Genomic DNA, 7,500 nt, shown 5'->3' on the forward strand with positions numbered 1-7,500 from the left:
CAGAGAGGACAGACAAGGACAGACAAACGGATGAAGTCGATTATATCGACCCCAGTGCATAACTGGTACTTATTTAATCGACCCCGAAAGGATGAAAGGCAAAGTCGACCTCGGCGGAATTTGAATTCTTATATTCTTATTTTCTTTTAGCACTCGTGTCATACACACACACACACACACACACACACACACAGGACAACTTTCGGCCAGAAACTGCGTCCATGCTGGGGACCGCCTTCAGTGTGAATGCTATAAATTTGTGCCTCTCCTCGAATTTGTTTCTTTATATCTCTCTGTGTTGTGTGGACACCCCCAGACAATAAGTAGGCTAGTCCAATACATATAAGTAGTGGACATGGTAGCTAGACGAGAAGCGGCGATTAGAGCGAGACGGAGCCGTCGGTAGTCTCGACTTAATCCGTTTGTCTGTCCTTGTTTGTCCCCTCTGTGTATAGCCCCTTGTGGGCAGTAAAGAAATAGGTACTCTAGACGTCGAGTTCTCTTGAGTCGAGCCGTCGGAAGTGAGAGTTCGGTAGTTGAGTAGAGGTGCGTTATTGGCGAAGGTACACCATCCGAACATGCGTTATAACACACTGATAATTGAACATTTTTTAAATGAAATTTTCCAAATAGACATTTTAGATAGGGTAGCTTAGGGTTAAATCGGAAATTTTAGTTGAAAATGGATTTTCGGAGGGAAAGTGGGTAGAGAGGAATTTCGGATGAACTACAACCCCTCGATTTGTTTTCTCATAACATTCTAACAACTTTATTCTTAAATAAAGCTCTCTGCAAATGCCTTTGACTTCTGGAAGCGTTTCTTTTGTAATGGACCGTGTGTGTGTGTTCCAAGTCGGGTCATCAATTTGCAAGTAGTGCTGTCTGGTCGTCGCTGGAACTGGCTGTGTCTTTGTGATCAGTGGCTAAGACCTTAGAAGGTCTGGAACCAAAAGACTTCGAAAATAGGAAGTTTTTATAAGGAGCAGTGAGTTCAAACGGAGTAGGAAACAGGCTGTCTCACGTGATCGTATTTATGGATTCCGACTGGTTATACGCGACAGAATAAGAGACAAATTGTGCCAATACCAACCAATCGGAATAGTGGACACAACGGGATCCAAATAGCGGCCAAAGGCTAGCTGTTTCTTGCTACGTTCGAATGCACGTATAAACAATAAAAGGAGAGAGGAATTACACCCGATTCTACGCTACACTTTAGATCCACAATTGTCAAAGCATGGAATAAACTATCTGAATCAGTTGTTAGGCGTCAGGACCCTGTATTCTTAAAAAATTCCATACTTCCCGAAATCCAACCCTACTCCTCATGTGCCAATCCAAATTTCCTGTCTTTTGGGGTTCGTTTTATCCTGTGCCCTGTTCACATGCTTCTAGCTTTCATTACTGTCTTTTTTCAATTCAATCATGGCTGCTTTCTGTTCCCTCTTTTAACTTTTTCCAGTCAGTCATTCTTCACCTGTGGGTAGTGAAGAAATAGGTATTTCGTCTGTCTTTACGTTGAGTTCAGATTCCCGCCGAGGTCGACTTTGCCTTTCATCCTTTCGGGGTCGATAAATTAAGTATCAGTTACGCACTGGTGTCGATGTAATCGACTAAATCCGTTTGTCTGTCCTTCTTTGTCCCCTCTGTGTTTAGCCCCTTGTGGGTAGTAAAGAAATAGGTATTTCATTTGTCTTTATGTTCTGAGTTCAAATTTCGCTGAAGTTGACTTTGCCTTTCATCCTTTCGGAGTCGATAGATTAAGTACCAGTTGCGTACTGGGGTAGAGCTAATCGACTGGCTCCTCCCCAAAAGTTTCAGGGCTTGTGCCGAGGGTAGAAAAGAATATCTTGTTTAGAGAGACTGACAGACCAGTTTTGTTCCATGACCTCTTTCTTGATACCATGCATGCATGCATGCATGCATGCATGTATGTATGTATGTATGTATGTATGTATGTATGTTCTTGTACAGACGCAGAAGTTATTTAAGTGTTTTGCACAAATGCAAACGCACCGCCCGAACCCGATATCGAACCACGATCTTGCCATCGTGAGTGCACTAGCCGAACCTTTAGGTCACGCGCCACCACAAGCTCGCTTTCCTTCATATTGTGGATCAGTTTATAAGAGCTGAACATTGAAGGAGTGATCTCCCTTGTGAATTAATAGTTTAAGCAGAGTGACGTCCCCTGTAAAAGGCAGCTGACGTTATAAAATAAAATAATAATAATAATAATAATTGTGTACAGTGCTCAGGTGCACTACAACTCATCTAAAGTGTATATATAATCAGGTGTAGTTTCGGCGGATTTCGGAAAGCATGAGGGCCTTAAAGGATGCAGTGTCATGGCAGTCAACAACTGACGCAGGCAGTTTATTCCATGCTTCAGCAATTCTGAGCGCGAAAAAATGTTTCCGAAAGTCATGGGAGCTGTGTTGTTTTCTGACTTTGTAGGCATGTCCACGTGTGTTAGACACATGGAGATCAAAAAGGTGTTCAGTGTTGTTGTTGGTGAGGTGGTTGATAACTTTGTGGGTGTTTACCAAGTCCGTCGCCAGACGCCGGAGCTTCAGTGAATCCATGCCCAGGGAAACAAGGCGCTCAGAATATGGTAGGTGTCTGATGGAGGGTATGCGTTTGGTTGCACGTCTCTGGACAGATTCCAGGAGGTCAATGTTCTGAGCAAGATAGGGGTTCCAAACTGATGATGCAAATTCCAAGTGTGGTCGTACCATAGCTGTATACAGTTTTAAATAGATGGCTGGAGAGCGGCTAACAAAAGTCTTGCTGAGTGATGCCAAGACACCCTCGGCCTTCTTGACAATTTTAGAGATATGCTTTGTCCAACGCAAATCACTGCTGACAGTGATGCCTAGGTCACACTCGCAAGAGGATTTCTTGATATCAGTGTTGTGGAGGGAGTATGTGGACGCAGGGTTTTTTCTCCCAAAATGCATGGTGGTACACTTGTCCACAGCCAGTTTCAGTTGCCAGTCTGTGATCCATTGCTGCATTGTGTCTGCAATGACTGTGTGTATATCATTATGACTGTGTGTATATCTATACATACATTATATATTACTCTTACTCTTTACTCTTTTACTTGTTTCAGTCATTTGACTGCGGCCATGCTGGAGCACCGCCTTTAATCGAGCAACTCGACCCCGGGACTTATTCTTTTGTAAGCCCAGTACTTATTCTATCGGTCTCTTTTTGCTGAACCGCTAAGTAACGGGGACATAAACACACCAGCATCGGTTGTCAAGCAATGCTAGGGAGACAAACACAGACACACAACACACACATATATATATATACGACGGGCTTCTTTCAGTTTCCGTCTACCAAATCCACTCACAAGGCTTTGGTCGGCTCGAGGCTATAGTAGAAGACACTTGCCCAAGGTGCCACGCAGTGGGACTGAACCCAGAACCATGTGGTTGGTAAACAAGCTACTTACCACACAGCCACTCCTGCGCCTATGATATATATATATATATATATATATATATATATATATATTTATTCCTTTATTTTTTTCTTTCAGTCATTTGACTGCGGCCATGCTGGAGCATCGCCTATAGTCGAACACATCGATCCCAGGACTTTTTTTTTTTGTAAGCCTAGTACTTATTCTATCTGTCTCTTTTGCCAAACCACTATCCATAAGGGGAGTTAGCAGAGCAGATGCTAAGAATTATAGACCTTTCTCACTAACTTCCCATGTCAGCAATGTCTCGGAGTGCATCGTGAGGAAGAAACTAATTGCGTTCCTTGAAGACAATGACTTGTTTCCTGACACCCAGCATGGCTTTTGCTCAGGCAGAAGCTTCCTTACACAGCTTTTGTCGCACTATGACTGGGTGTTGGAACAATTAATGAATCGCTCAAATGTGGATGTGATATATCTTGACTTTCCAAAAGGCCTTTGATAAGGTTGATTATGGGATGATATGTCACAAACTACAGAGACTCAGCATAACTGGGAAAATCAGAGAGTGGTTGCATGACTTCTTAAAAGACAGAAGCCAGGCTGTGGCAGCCAACGGAGCCCTCTCCACAGAGACATTAATAGAAAGTGGAGTGCCTTAGAGAACGGTATTAGGGCCACTGCTGTTCGTAGTGGCTCTTTCAGACATGCCATCAGTTACACAGCCACACTTACGAGCCATGCTAACGACACAAAAGTAGTAGAAGCAGTCAAGGAAGCTTCTGATGCTAATCTTCTACAAAAAGACTTTGATGCCATATTAAATGGGCTGAGGAGAACAACATGCAACTTAATGCAGGCAAATTCCAGTCCCTTCGCTACCAGGTAATTGGTGCTCAAAAGTTGCAACAACAATACTTTGAATCAAAAGGAGCAGTTATCCCAGAACCACACACGGTGCGTGATCTTGGGATTGATATGAGCAGCGATGCCTCATTTTACATGCATATCACCAAGATGGTGGCAGTGTGCAGGCGAATGGTCAGATGGATCCTGAGAAACATCAGAACAAGGGACCAGGAAACTATGCTGGTCCTATGGAGGACATTTGTCCTCAGCTGTCTGGACTACTTCTCTCAACTGTGGTCACCTTACACTGTAGGATTAATAGTAGAACAGCTGAGCTACTGGGAGAGACTGAAAGAGCTACGACTCTGCTCCCTGGAGCGAAGACAGGAGAGGCATGCAGTGATATATGTGTGGAAGATACTGGAGGGGCTGACACCAAACTTTGGAATTGTGAGTTATACCAGAACCTCAATTAGAACTGTGCTGTTCCAAAGGTCCCAGCTGTTCTATCTAAGGTGAGGACCATACACTGAAATAGCTTGGGTTTCAAGGGCCCACAGCTATTTAATGCCTTGCTAAAACATCTGAGGGATCTCCATGGGGTGGTGGTAGATGTTTTCAAGAAACAACTTGACCTCTTACTGATTGGCGCTAAGAAAACTTTGGCCTTTTTTGAGGATTTTGAATATGTAGTTTGTTCATCACAAATCTTTATTCATTATAATGCTTAAGATCACAATTACCTGCAGATATCTTCAGGCTGTTGCAGTGAAAGAAAGGGATAAATACTTGGTTATGTCTGCCTGTTTTTTTGTTTGTATATATGTGTGTGTATGTTCTCTTCTCTTTTTAATTATCTAAATTCTTCTTCTGAGGAATGTCTGGTTTCTAACAAAGATACAAAGTTTTATTGTTGGAATGTCGATAGCAAAATTTATTTGTAATTTCTAAGTGAATTCTCTATAAATTATAATTAATGATTCTGTGTTTGTGTTGAGAAAAAAATTCATATAAACATTTAAGAAAAAACATGTATGAATTTCCTTTTACAAAGTACAACACTCCCATGTGGTGAAATGCCAGAACTATCTATCTTCAAATCCATTAAAAATAAATGCAAACACTGTTACCGGATAACAAAAACAATATCACATTTGAAACCTGAGAAAAGTCTTGCATATTTTTATTGTTCCAGATTTTATTTGTAATGTGCGAATCAGTTGGTTGATTTCTTTTTCTGAAAGTCCAAGCTTATCCAGACTTATTCAGCTAGGCATTTACTCACAAAACCTAACGATCCAATTATCATTTGCTATAAATCTATAATCTGGATATAAAAGCTGGAGGTTTCGAAGCAGTTTCCCATAATTACCTTTTTCTTTCCTTTTTGATTTTCAAAGAGATATTCTCACATCAGCACATATGTATGTGTCATTGTTCAGTTTTATTTCATGATTTCTTGCCAATAAAGAAAGAACCAGTTTCTAACCTAGATTTAAGGTTCCTCCATTAGAATTTCAACAACATACAAACCACATGGTTCTGGGTTCAGTCCCATTGTGTGGCACCTTGGCAAGTGTCTTCTACTATAGGCTTGGGCCAACCAAAGCCTTGTGACAGGATTTGTTAGATGGAAGCTGAAAGAAACCTCTTGTACGTGTGTGTGTGTGTGTGTATTTATGTGTGTATGCCTGTGTTTATCACCCTGCCATCGCTTGACAACCGATGTTGGTACGTTTATGTCCTTGTAATCTAGCGGTTCAGCAAAAGAGACTGATTTCGATTAAAAACGCTTTTAGGCGGTGCTCCAGTATGGCCACAGTCAAATGACTGAAATAAATAAAAAAGTAAAAGAATATATAAATATATATATACCACTCTAACCCTCCGCAAGAATCCCAAATTTGATTCAATTTGCTTTGTGGGAAGGACTGTTTTAACGAAGTCATGTCTTGTCCCAATGTTTGAAACGTGGAGGAGATAAAACAGGGAAGAACAGACGAAGGGAACAACAGATGTGTTGCCTGTCTCCTTTCTCTATTTGTTTCTTTTGTTGTCCGAAAAAAAAGTTTGTTTGCCATGTTTTTGTTGATTTTTTATGTTCTCGTTTTTCATTTTGTTCATGTTTATTTGACATCCTGTACCCATTTATGCATATATATATATATATATATATATACATATATATGTAGGTACGTACATATATGGTATGTATCTATATATATATATATATATATATATATATAGATATATATATATATATATATATAAATAGATGAGTGTACTTTACCTTGTTAACAATTAACATGGAAAAATAAATAAATAGTTACCAGGGCAGCAAGTAAAAATACTTGTTTAAATCTGCGTTAACTCCATTTTTTATTCATATATATATATATATATATATATGTATATATATTATTTATATTATTATATGATCGAGTGCCATGCATCCATTTCCAAGTAAGTTTTATTTATAGATATATATATATTTTTTCTCCCCTTTTTTTTCTCTCCTTGTTTCTTTCTGTGTTTCTTTTCTGTGAATTTTTCTGTCGAAGAGCGTAGGCTCGAAACGTAAAAGACTTGTTTTATTTCTATTCCTGAGCGCCATACTAATACATTATTTGTTTGTATTCCACCTGCCTTCGTCTTTTGTTTATTTCATAAAGCTTCCCGTTATATATATGTATGTATGTATGTATGTATGTATGTATGGATGGATGGATGGATGGATGGATGGATGGATGGAGGTGGGTGGGTGGGTGGGTTATGAGAGGTAATGGTGTCAGTAAGACCCAAAGGTGTCAGGTAATGCTGAGTAAGTGCTATGGACTGACTATGGTTTTAAGCTCCACTTAACAAAAATGATTGCAAGTCTCATGGAGTTATTTCCCTTGCATCAATATATTTTTGTCGATCAGTGAACGCCACTGCTGTCCCTTCTACATCCATTAATAATATGGTACCACTACAACTACCGCCAACACTATATCGGCAAAGCCTTCTCCCTTCCACCATGACCATCATCACCGTACTATTGCCTCTGCTAATGCGATCATCACCAATTTAACCAATTCTAAAATCACTACCGTACAAAGATAACCCCTATGTAGTCACTTTATTTGCTAGAAATAGCAGCCAAATCTCCCTCAAATCACACCCTACTGTCTTGTGTTTGAGCGAATGAGGTAGACCTCTACATGGTAGCTAGACCT

At 40.2% G+C, this 7,500-nt stretch overlaps 1 protein-coding gene across 1 annotated transcript in view; it reads left to right on the forward strand.

The window, feature by feature from the left end:
• LOC115226754 (WD repeat-containing protein on Y chromosome-like) overlaps nucleotides 1-7,500 on the forward strand; it is a 172,659-nt gene that overhangs the window by 64,922 nt on the left and 100,237 nt on the right. The gene's annotated exons all lie outside the window — the stretch shown is intronic.

Source organism: Octopus sinensis, linkage group LG30 (assembly GCF_006345805.1).
Source record: "Octopus sinensis linkage group LG30, ASM634580v1, whole genome shotgun sequence".
NCBI classification, from domain to species: Eukaryota; Metazoa; Mollusca; class Cephalopoda; order Octopoda; family Octopodidae; genus Octopus; species Octopus sinensis.